Genomic DNA, 12,119 nt, shown 5'->3' on the forward strand with positions numbered 1-12,119 from the left:
GATGGCAATGACCATCAGTGCACACACTCTGGTGGCCGCTTTGAATGCATTCCTCTTAGAATTCATGATGCGGACATACAGAAGTGCTCTGGGGAACAGACATTCTGGAAGAAGATAGACTGATGAATCAATAATGGAGCAACCTTGTATTTTAGAAAGTTGTGCTTTTTTAGGCAGGTCTATGCAAGAGGCAGCTGAGATCCAAAGGAAATTCAGCAGCTTATTTGGGCAGCTTTTGAGTGACACCTGGATAATGCGGGGTAAGGAATATATCAATATATTTCAGTGCAGCCTGTGAGAATGAGCTCTGACTACAGCTGTGCAGAGCAACAAAGACCAGGAGAACCTGTGTTCCTCGCCAAAGCAACTGCCATGAAGATCTCCTGAGCTGAGCTGGAATAACCCCATGGCCTAAAGCCACTCACTGCTGAGGGCTTTCAGCCCTGTGGACCTCACTTCTCATTGGCCATTGAAAACCTTACCTCCTTGCACTTTACAGAACTGTCCCGAGGAGGCGGGTTCCTATACCTACCGACCTGACTTCTGTTTTTATAGGAGCATTTTTACACTGCACAAATGGAGCTTTAAATGCTAGTTTCCCTGGCAAGGCATGGATCTGATCCCTGTTTTGTTCCTTTTCCTCTGAGAGAGATTTCCCTCAGTATCAGCACTTTGTAGGGGACCGGGGGAGGGACAGCATGGGGGAGGACAGAAGAAGAAAAAGCATTAACCTAATGTGTATCAAACAGCTTCCCACTTCAGAGATTCTTGCTGTATGGGGCATTTGGGGCGTCCATTGTACACGCAGAACGTGTTTCCCTTCTCCAGCATTCATCCTCAGTTCTCTCTCAATTGCTCTCATTCCATCACTCCCTTTTTTTGTTAGTTAAAACCGAATGCCTTGGGCAATCTCAGCTAGTGACAAAAAATCTGTCCCTGAATGAGCCAACCATCTCCCATAGCAACAAGACAGACTGTGAACATAACAAGCACCCTTTTTCTTTTTCCCTGAGAAACTCACTGCATTTTTTGATTATCCTTTGCTGCTCAAAAATGCGAATGACGGTTATGGAAACATACCTCATCGTATCAGGTATTCCAGGAAGAGGGGGCAGGGAGGTGAAAAAAGGAGGCATGGCTTAGCCATGGTGTCATAAATATAAAGGGAAGGGTAACCACCTTTCTGCATTCAGTGCTATAAAATCCCTCCAGGCCAGAGGCAAAACCCTTTCACCTGTAAAGAGTTAAGAAGCTAAGGTAACCTTGCTGGCACCTCACCCAAAATGACCAATAAGGGGACAAGATACTTTCAAATCTGGAGGGGGGGGGCAAAGGGTTCTGTCTGTCTGTGTGATGCTTTTGCCAGGAATAGATCAGAAATGTAAGCCTTCCAACTCCCATTAAGTTAGTAAGTAATCTAGCTAGAAAATGCGTTAGATTTTCTTTTGTTTAATGGCTGGTAAAATAAGCTGTGCTGGATGGAATGTATATTCCTGTTTTTGTATCTTTTTGTAATTTAAGGTTTTGCCTAGAGGGATTCTCTATGTTTTGAATCTGATTACTCTGTAAGGTATTTACCATCCTGATTTTACAGAGGTGATTCTTTTACCTTTTCTTTAATTAAAATTCTTTTAAGAACCTGATTGATTTTTCGTTGTTCTTAAGATCCAAGGGTTTGGGTCTGTGTTCACCTGTACCAATTGGTGAGGATTTTTATCAAGCCTTCCCCAGGAAAGGGGGTGTAGGGCTTGGGGGGATATTTTGGGGGAAGACGTCTCCAAGTGGGGTCTTTCCCTGTTCTTTGTTTAACACGTTTGGTGGTGGCAGCATACGGTTCAAGGACAAAGCAAAGTTGCTAGCTTGGGGAAGTTTTTAACCTAAGCTGGTAAGAATAAGCGTGGGGGGTCTTTCATGCAGGTCCCCACATCTGTACCCTAGAGTTCAGAGTGGGGAAGGAACCTCGACACATGGACATAAAGACTTATCAGCCTATTTAATTTAGTATGGGGCACCTGTCCCTAAAATTGCTGAGTGCCAGATGGATATCCTGTGACAGCAGCCCTAGGTAATGTGTCGTCATGACACTTAACACGGTGGAAATTCCTTTTAGCTACAACAGAATATAATTGTTGATGTTCTTATGATAAATCTACCATATAGAAGTGTGGCGGGTCCTGTCTGCATTCTCCACTACGTGCAGCAAAACTGGAGGTCTCGCTGAGTTCCAGGTCTCATTCTATTGAATAAATACTGGCAAGAGAAGGTGCCATGGCTGTCTGTGGTTAACTTAAAGGTCACATGACTTGCAGGCTAGCTTCACTGTCTATCAGCTCTAGAGTCTGTCCCAAGTTACTGAAAGCCTTTTTAATACAGTAAGCCCTCAATAATAAAATAAAAAGCAACCGGATACACATAGCATGACCACTCATCCGCCAGAAAGTAAATAAAATCCCCAAATGTCCTGAGCCAGCAAGCAACAAGTTCCATGTAAAACTTGAGATAGATTATTTCAAGGATTGTCTCTTTTATGGTTTCTATAAAGGCCTGCTATGGAACACGAAGCAGCATCTTTCCAAAACATTACCTGTCATGTAGGAGGTTATAACAGTGCTGTCTGGGCCTTGGTATAGTTGAGTTTTAAATAAAATCATTGGATTTACGTGATCTCACCCCTTAAAGCTTAAATTTTCCACCCAGTAAAACTCTCCTGCATGCTCATAGCACCAAACTAAACAGGGTGTGTAAGGTGCTGTTAGACTCCCATTAAAGCCCTGTACATGTGTTTATCTGATGTGTAAATAATGGTAATGAACATGCGGAGGAGACAGAAAAGGCGCAAGGAAGGTCAACGTTAAAACTGGGAGTGACTTGCTTTATTTAACACATTATTTCACCATTGTCAGTTGCTTTTCTTGCAACATTCCTGTCTTGTGGCTCCTAAGTGTATTAGTTAAACAAAGGCAGATTTCTTTCTAGTTATAGCGTCAAATTTAAAGACCATTTCATGAAGGTGTGTCCGAGTTGCACCTAAGCAGACAGGTGTGACTTTAAGTATGGAGGCCTAAGTGAGCGTTTTGTAGAAACTTAACTTGGTGTAACACACGTGCTGAGCAGAGGGAGAGAAATACAGACACAGGCTCCTTCTCTGGCACACCAAGGCACTTCCACAAGTACATGAACTCATCGATACTATCCCATATATATATACAGCTGTCTTTGCCGCCAATTCAGTGTTTTAAAATGAACATTCAGGCCTCTTGCTATTTTGCCATTATAGCTGATCAGCTCTATGCAAAACAAGATGGAATTGTGGGTTTTATGATAAAAGCATGAAATTTGCCAGAGTCTTAGGGCCTGATCTAATTGAGATGTTCAGATATGGGGTGTTCGCCAACTCATGTTGGCTGTGGCTGCTATTTTAACAACATTGCCTTAATCGGCAAATAATGTCGTTTTACAGTTGGACGTACAAGGCGTGTGTTTTTGGTTTTGCTTCACTGTGACCTTAAGTTTGGCGTAAGGACACATTTTGTACTAATTTGGATTGTCAGTGTAATCTTGGCAGAATTTAATCTCAGTTCTGTCTTTTTTTCAGATGCTACATTGGTGGTGTGAAAGCTGCGTGGTGATTGGGCAATATTAACTGTTTACAGCAGCAAAAGATATGATATTCCTATTGGCTGTTACTAGAGCTTCTAACATATCAGAAAGATACATGTTTATTCGAGAGCCAGATCCATCAATGAAGACATCCTATTCCTCCACTGACTGGGGCAAGTGTGTGTTTTGTCAGGGAGACACAGGTGCAGTTGATTAATCCAGCAGAATCAAAAAGAGCGCATTTTGGATCTGGCTATCAAACAATGCCAGAGACTTTCATAAGCTGAATGCATTTCCCATACCGATAGATATGTGTAGATTAGATGACTGTGATAGTATTAAAAAGACTCTGACCAAGACCCATGGATGTTGGCACAAATCCTGCTGTATCAAGTTTTAACAGGACCACACTTAAAAGAGCTGAGAGGGCAAAAAACCCTAAGAAAGTTGTGGATGAAGCCAGATAAACTGCAGAGGACAGATGCATGTTTAATTGAGCAACACAAAGGCACCCCAGAAAAAGAAGCCTGCTTTATTTGTGACATGAATCTACCGTCAGAAGGCCCCCATGAAGCTTCTACCTTCAGCATCGATCGTCGAGCCCACAAGCGTGCACTTCAGCTGCAAGACCAAACCTTGCTTGCAAAACTAAGCGCAGGGGACTCTGTGGTCCAAGAGGCAAAGTCTCATGCAAGATGTTTGGTGTCTCTTTCTAACAAAGTCAGGGACAAGAAAACTGGGCTTGCCTTTGCTGAACTGATATACTGCAGAGACAAGACTAAATGAAGATGTCTTTGAACTAGCAGATCTCCCCGGGCTCTATACAACTACACTAAAATATCTGGAAGTGACACTGGCTGGGCGCATTCACAGCACTGAATTAAAATCCCGTATACTTTGACACATTCCAGATCCCCAAGCACACAAAGAAGGACCTGATGCGGTCTTTGGCTTTAATCAGGATATTGGACATGTCCTCCAAAAAGCACGTGAGGAAGACTGTGACAAAGAAGCACTTCACCTGTCCCAAAGAGCAAAAATTATTTGAAGGTACATGTTTCAAATGAAAACACAGTATACTGGATCATTGGACCCAGGATGCTGGAATCACTATTGGCACTGATGTCCATGATATTGGATGGTCCGAACATTAAAATACAGTCAGAACAAGTGTCCATTAATACAGCTACCCTTGCTGTTGTATTGCAACAGTTGTGTCAAAGTAACATCCAATGCCATGAAGGCACAAAAAGTTTGTACCACAACAAAGCTTGAGACTTACCTTTGCCAATCTGTGCTGGTTTGACGCTTCATGCACAGACATGAAAAAGTGAACTAGTAGATAACTTCTTGAAACTTGGATTGTCCATCTCCTATGACAGCGTTGGCCATCTCTACCAGCATGGCAAACAGGGCATGTCAACACTTTGAAGATGAGAATATAGTCAGTCCTCTAAAGTTTTGTGGTGATCTGTTCGCTACTGTGACCATAGACAACAGAGACCACAAGCCCTGCCCTACCATAGCAACAGACTCCTTCCACGGAACTGGGCTATCACTTTTTCACCATCCAGTATTCAAGTGGAGGGAGTTGTCCATGGAATTCCCACCTGGGGCTGAGAGACTGCAGCATCAGTGAAGAAGACTGTCATCACTTCTTGGGTCTTACACAATTTTCCCTCCATTGATCTTGAAGAAAACCATCCTTGCTGCAAATGTTGAAATCAAGACTGACAGCCAACTGATTACCTAAGCCCTGCAAGAAGAATGCAGGGGGCTTGAACAAGGCAAGCAGCAAATCTGAATACCTTTAATGGAGATCAAGACATTCCCTGGGCAGCTTACCACGACAGCAAACAGACAGTGCCAGATTTTGCCCCAGCCATTACTGTGCTTCATCCCCTCTTTCCAGATGATTCCAAGACTCTGTCAATGATTTGTCGTGCCACAGATGTGATAAGGAATGCTGTATGCCACCTAAACCCACTGTGGGTCCTCCCCTTTTCACCATAACCAGACAGATACAGCGGACCTGACCTGCTGGTTATGGAGAGGAAAAATTTGTCCTTATGCTGGGTGGTCTTCATTTGGAGATGTCAAGTGAAAAGCTGATTGGAGATTGGCTAGAAGACCATGGATGGACAGAAGCCCTTGTTCAGGCCAAAGTAGCCTCTCTAGGAATGGCTTATTCCTTCATGAAAGCATCTCATGTCACACGAACCAGGTGTGCCCAACTGCCAGTATTCTGTACATCTTGCTCCAAAATGCATACAGACAGTTTACCCAAGGTCTCAGGGAAGATGAGGCACTAACAGGTATTGTCACGGTGTGACAAGAAAAAACTAGAAAACCCATTGTTCCACTTCTGGCATATCACACTTCATCCGGAGCTCCTTGTATTGACCCAGATGTGCTGTCAATCCACCAGGCATGCTTTGCTCTCTACACTGAATGCCGTAGAAAGCTGTCACCCTGGTTCTTTGCGTTAGATCATACTAATTATTGTTCAGTTGGTTCCTGTTCATTGGGTGCCTGCTCACCTCCACGATATGGTAAAGCCTTCACACAATGCTTCCAGACACAGCTAGAGAGTTCCTAAAGGAGAACTTTACAGTTTGCAAGACATAGCACGCTTTCTCTGCAATTGAGCTTTACCAAGCTCCTGAGCAAAACACTGCCAGAATCAAAGCAGATGGTGGAGCTGCTGGAATAACACAAAGGCCAGAGGACTCTCAGCACCAGATGACAATGGGACCAGAAGTGGCCAGGCTGTCAGGAGAATTTGAAGCCGCAGCAGAGAAAGGAACCACCAGAAAAGGGTCTAACACAAAACACCATGAGCAGGTGAAAGGTGTCCAGACTTCTTTTGCATGGCGTAACCAGGCACTTGTTGAGGTCATAGAAGACATGAGCAACCCCTTCTCAGAAGAGAGTGTAGACTTAGTTAAACTGAACACCAAAGACATTTGTAGGCCCTGTTGTGATTGTCTCTGCTAGGGACACTGAAAAGACTGGGCAGAAGCAGTATGACATGTTTGTAACAGAGATTGCAAGACAAAACCAAGCCATTAACAGAGCTTATCAAGTGAAATAAAGTCCCCTTGTTCAGCAGGCCTCCTGTGAAGGAGACCTCCAAGACCAAACTGCAGCTCTCCTCCTTGAAAAATGGTGGGGAATGAGATGTTTCAATAAACTGAAGACTGAAAAGTCCTTCTTGTTTCTTCATTCGTTTTAGGCTGCATGTTTATGTAAGCTGCCTTTTCCATCTTTTTGAGACACAGAAATGTCCTGTTATGCATAGATCAATCTGAATTATCGTTGTTAGAGAAATATAACTTTCTATTCATGAATAGATGCTTGTAAACTTATTATTTTTTCTGTATAATCAATATTTTAGTAACTATTCTCTGGTGACACTTCAGAGCATGTTAATTTTTACTATTTTTGTATAACCTCAACCCGTCACACTTCATTGCTTTTGTTTTTGGGACTCCTAAGACAATAGGAATCTAAATGTACAAACACAAAACCTCACTGGGATGGTTTAATATCATAAACAATCAGTATCAGAAAAACATCAGTAGAAAAAATGCATTCAGAACTTAAAATGGCTGCTACAGCCAACATGGCATGAGTTGACCATGACCCCATACCTGAAAATTTTGATTAGGTCATGTCCTAAGACTCTGCCAGATTTCATGTTTTTATCATAAAACCCACAATTCTTTCACAAATCTGCTAGTATGGTTGTGCCAAGGAGAGCTCAGAGCTGACTGGTACCAGACTGCTCTAGAAAATCATTCCCCGACTGAGGTAGAGTGGGATATTATATATTATTACAGCTCCTACAATTCTGAGGATGGAGAGGTTTAACAAAATATATCCCACTAGTAATTGGCAGGTGCTAATGTTTTTGCTGGGAAACTACCAGCCGGAATATTTCCATGCTGAGGTTCCTAACTCATTCATTCTTTCACGAGGGGCTGGAACTTGGGCAGGGAAGATGCAAGACCAGGAGCAATTATTTATTCCTTTCAGAATCACATGAGATGCGCTTTTTTTTTTTTTTTTGCACGTGTACTTGCTTAACTCAAATGACTGCAACATAAAAAGTGAAAAGCTGCCAAGTGATCATATGTGTTATGGTCCTGTCATTATGATATAGGCCAGGGATCGGCAACCTTTGGCATGCGGCCCGTCAGGGTAAGCCCCTGGTGGGCCGGGCTGGTTTGTTTACCTGCCGCGTGGCAGTTCCCACTGGCCATGGTTTGCTGCTCCAGGCCAACAAGGGCTGCAGGAAGCAGCGCGGGCCGAGGGATGTGCTGGCCGCCTGTCCCACAGCCCCCATTGGCCTGGAGCAGCGAACTGCGGCCAGTGGGAGCCGCGATTGGCCAAACCTGCGGACACGGCAGGTAAACAAACTGGCCTGGCCAGCCAGGGGCTTTCCCTGGTGGGCTGTGGGCCAAAGGTTGCCAATCCCTGATATAGGCTATGTCTATGGGCAGGTCTACATACGGGGCTAAGTTGACCTAAGTTATGCAACTCCAGCTACGTGAATAACATAGCTTGAGTTGATGTACCTTAGGTCAGCTTATTGCGGTATCTACACTGCCTTATGCTTCTCGTTCCAGTGGAGTACTGAAGTCGATGGGAGAGCGATCAGCGGTCGATTTAGTGGGTCTTCACGAGACCCGCTAAATCGACCCCCGGTGGATTGATCACCATGCATCGATCCCGCAGTAAGTGGAGACAAGCCTTATGTTACAGAACCTATGCTGGTATATCTCTGCCGACATAGCCTCCTAGTGTAGACGCAGCATATACGAACAGAAGGAGTTCTTCTCCCAGCATAGCTCTGCCAGCTCCCCCAAATAATGTTAGCTAAGCCAACGGAAGCACTCTTCTGTTTGCATAGTTGTCTCTACACTGAGGGGTTTGCTGGCATAGCAGTGTCAGTTTGGGAGTGTGATTGTTTTTTTTTTTTGGTCATACTCTTGGCCATCATAGCTATGCTGCCATAACTTAATAGGGGTGTGTATGTGTGTGTATATATATATATGAGAGAGAGAGAGAGAGAATGTGGGCTTTCAACTTTAAAAATTGTTTGTTCCACATGCACAGTAATGTCCTTTCAAAGGGAATTTCAATATACAGACCGCTTCGTTTCATGGGCATTAAAAACACTTGCTTAAACAACAGCCTCTTAGGGAGTCAGATAAGCAAAAGGCTAATTGGGCAATACCATGCATTTAAAGAATGTTTAAATATGTATTGACATATTAGACATATTAGCTTAGACTGTAGCATCTCCAGATATCTGGTCAATAACCTGCATTGTAAAAAAGTCATTTAATTCACAGTGCACACGTATAGGCTCAGACTATGTAAATACGCATTTTATACATCATCCTATAAGAACTCTGATGAAGATTTACAGTCCATTGTGCTAATACAAACTTACTCAATGAGCCTATTTTAGCCTGCACTCCTTTTCTGTGAAAATACCACTAAAGAAGAGGAATTCAAAACGCAGAAAGAATTCCCTCAACCTTGTGAGAGTGCAAGTAGGGCTATGCATGGCTGTGAGTTTGGGTCCCTAAAATTTATAAACTCATCCAGATTCTCTCAGCGTGGTTACAAATGTAGAATTCCTACTGAGTTGGTGCATACTACAAACGTATTCTGAGGGCAGCATTGACCTATACTGCAAGGTATTTTTCATAACCAATAGCTCAGATTTTTAACCTTAGACTTCACCCAGTTGTCTCTCTCCCAAAGCAATAGCTGAAAACCAATCATCTGCCCATAATTATGGTCGATCCAAACACTTGCATTGATTTGTTTTTTCTTTCAATTACTAACTTTAGACTTCAGATTCCCCTACATAACTACACTGATCAGTGTGATTATAAGGATGAGTTAAAGAGAAGGAGCGTTTTTCAGAGATGCTGGCACTTTTAAGGACTGTCTAACCTGTAGGCGTACGTTTTATGGCCTGAATCTTACTTAGCTTTCCTCCCATGAATCCAGTTAGAAAGGTAATGATGAGAAATACACACATGTTCCTTCTGGGCCAACTACAGGTATTTGAGCAGATATTTTAACCTCAGTTATACTCATGCACTCTCTCTGAAATCAATTGTCACACACCTGTGACCAAGGGCAGAACCTGGCCATCAATATCCCCAATCTATATAGTAAGATTCTAGGATTGTCCCTCTGAAGCCTAGAAAGTCTGAGTCAGAGTGAAGTGATGGAAACAGCTGCAGGCATGTGGAGAGCTCTTTTTGTTTAGAGTATCACCAGGTTCAATCATCGCTGGGTTTCGCGGGCTGGTCCGATCTGGTCCAATTTTTAAGTTCTCACCATTTTGACTTTACAAATTACACCTGTGCAACAGCTTGGGCTTCCAGCTAAAGTAAAGGGTGTATCTATGCCCTGCCAACAGTCCTAGACCATTGTAACTCAACCAATTACTATCCTTACTTTACAGTTAATTTGCCAACTGATCCACCATCTGTGCAGTCTTGCTCATACAACCCATGAGATTGTTACATGCACAGTTGCCACCATTCGCCAGGTTCAATCATCACTGGAATTCAGTCCTTTATGTCCAATTTTTAAGTTCTCCACCATTTTTGGCTTTCTTTACACATGACTCTGACAGCATGCACTTCCAGCTATTACTAGTAGTAGTAATAATGAACGACTGACAAGGAGAATCTGGAGAATCTATAGAAGAAAATTCTTCCTGCCAATGGACTCTTCTGTTGGGCCTCTGGTAACTTTAAAAATAAATTAGATGCATATAAATAAGAACAGCATCTGCAGCTAAGATAATTAAAATAACCTCACAAGAGCCATTCATCTTCATGCTTCAGGGCAAACATATGATCACCAGCTGGGGTCAGGATGAAATTTCCCTAGCAAGGTACTGTACATAATTACAGTACCTTAGGCTGTTGGGTACCTTTTCTATTGAAGCATCTGGCATTAGCCTTTGTCAGAGACAGGCTGATAATAAATGGATCTCTGGGCTGGTATAGCACTTACTATGTTCATCTTATGACTTTGACTGACAAAAGATGAGGGATTCAATTATGATTCTTCTTGGAGGCTTAATATTTAGCCTAATGGAAGTGGCAGGAGTGAATATGAACAAGTGATCTTGTATCTCTGAAACCACCAATGAGTCCTACATCAACAACAAAACCCAAGGTCATTCATCTCAGTCACACTTTATAAATGAAATAAGTTCTTTCACACTGAAAATTTGTATATGTCAAGTTTCCATCTCTAAAGAACCCCAGGTGAAATTCACCCTGGTGCAGAGGGCCGCCACAAGACATATCCACTGCTTCTTGTGACCTAACTGCAGGGCATAGGTCTTGCATGTAGTACTGAATATCACCCTAAAAGGACCACATTCCAACCGGCCCTGTTATGGAATGATTTAAAATGGAAAAGCATTGCTTTAAAGGGATGAATTCTGTAGCTATAATACTGATCAAATTGCCTGTTTAATGGCACCAAACCCTCTGTCTGGAGCACCTGTGAACTAATAAATGCAGGGAAACAGAAACTGTATAATATTTCTTTGTTTCTTCCAAGATCAAAATAAATACTATTATACACTTTAAAGCCAATCATTTTTGCAAGGAGTGGCTAAGAGAAAGGAACAAATGGTGAGCAAAGGGCCAGGAGAACCGATTTCTACAATAGCTAGATCAGGGAGAATGAAGAAATACTATGACAATCAGCTAAGAGATAATGTAAGGATCTGTTATGAAATAGCCCATGTTTCTCCTTGATCTTGTGCTTTTTATTAATAAACAGATAAGCCGCAATCTGAACACAAGGGCCTTATTTTGATCTCACTTACACCTCTGTAAATCAGGAGTAACTCGAGAGAAGTCAATCCAGCCACCCCGAGTGAACCAGATCAGTGAGAACTGACTCAAGCCTAATTATTTGATCTTAGACAGCCTATCAATATCCTCTAGGCTAAAAGCCTTTGGCAGGTGCCCAGCCAACAGTTGGGTAGCCTTTCTCTCTGCAACAGACTTCAAAATAAACTTGAGACCTCTCTCCTGGAGCTAGTATGGAGCAATTCCCAGAATTCTCACTAAGACCACAACATCCAGAAAGGAATTAGAAATACCTGAAGGCCTACAGGACATTAGTCGCTTCTTCACATGAAACTACTTCACCCTTTTTCTGCTCTTCACCAGGAGTGGACTCCTGAGAACCCATCCTTGGGATTCTTCCACTTGATTAGAACCCCCCCAGTTTTTTTGTATTAACTGCATTATTCTCATTCTGTACACTTTCGACTCCGGGATGCTGGTGGGTTCTTTTTATGACTATTATGAAAATAATTGAAGGGGGAAAGAAGTCTGATACATGCAAAAGATTTAAGTGTATCTCTGAAAGGGACATTGTCAAGATAAAAATCATGGGCCAAAAGTTTCACCACTTAGTTTAAAATCCCATAGCGAGGGCAGGAAGTGGAACAAGCA

The 12,119-nt window shown here is 42.7% G+C and overlaps 1 protein-coding gene and 1 long non-coding RNA gene across 3 annotated transcripts in view; one reads left to right on the plus strand and one right to left on the minus strand.

The window, feature by feature from the left end:
• GNAO1 (G protein subunit alpha o1) overlaps positions 1-12,119 on the minus strand; it is a 297,622-nt gene that overhangs the window by 192,368 nt on the left and 93,135 nt on the right. The gene's annotated exons all lie outside the window — the stretch shown is intronic.
• LOC142068648 (uncharacterized) lies at positions 1,009-6,810 on the plus strand. The gene is made up of 2 exons (XR_012664543.1): positions 1,009-1,093; positions 3,596-6,810. It is a non-coding gene; the product is annotated as an uncharacterized LOC142068648 (long non-coding RNA).

The sequence above is a fragment of the Caretta caretta genome, chromosome 12 (assembly GCF_965140235.1).
Source record: "Caretta caretta isolate rCarCar2 chromosome 12, rCarCar1.hap1, whole genome shotgun sequence".
NCBI classification, from domain to species: Eukaryota; Metazoa; Chordata; order Testudines; family Cheloniidae; genus Caretta; species Caretta caretta.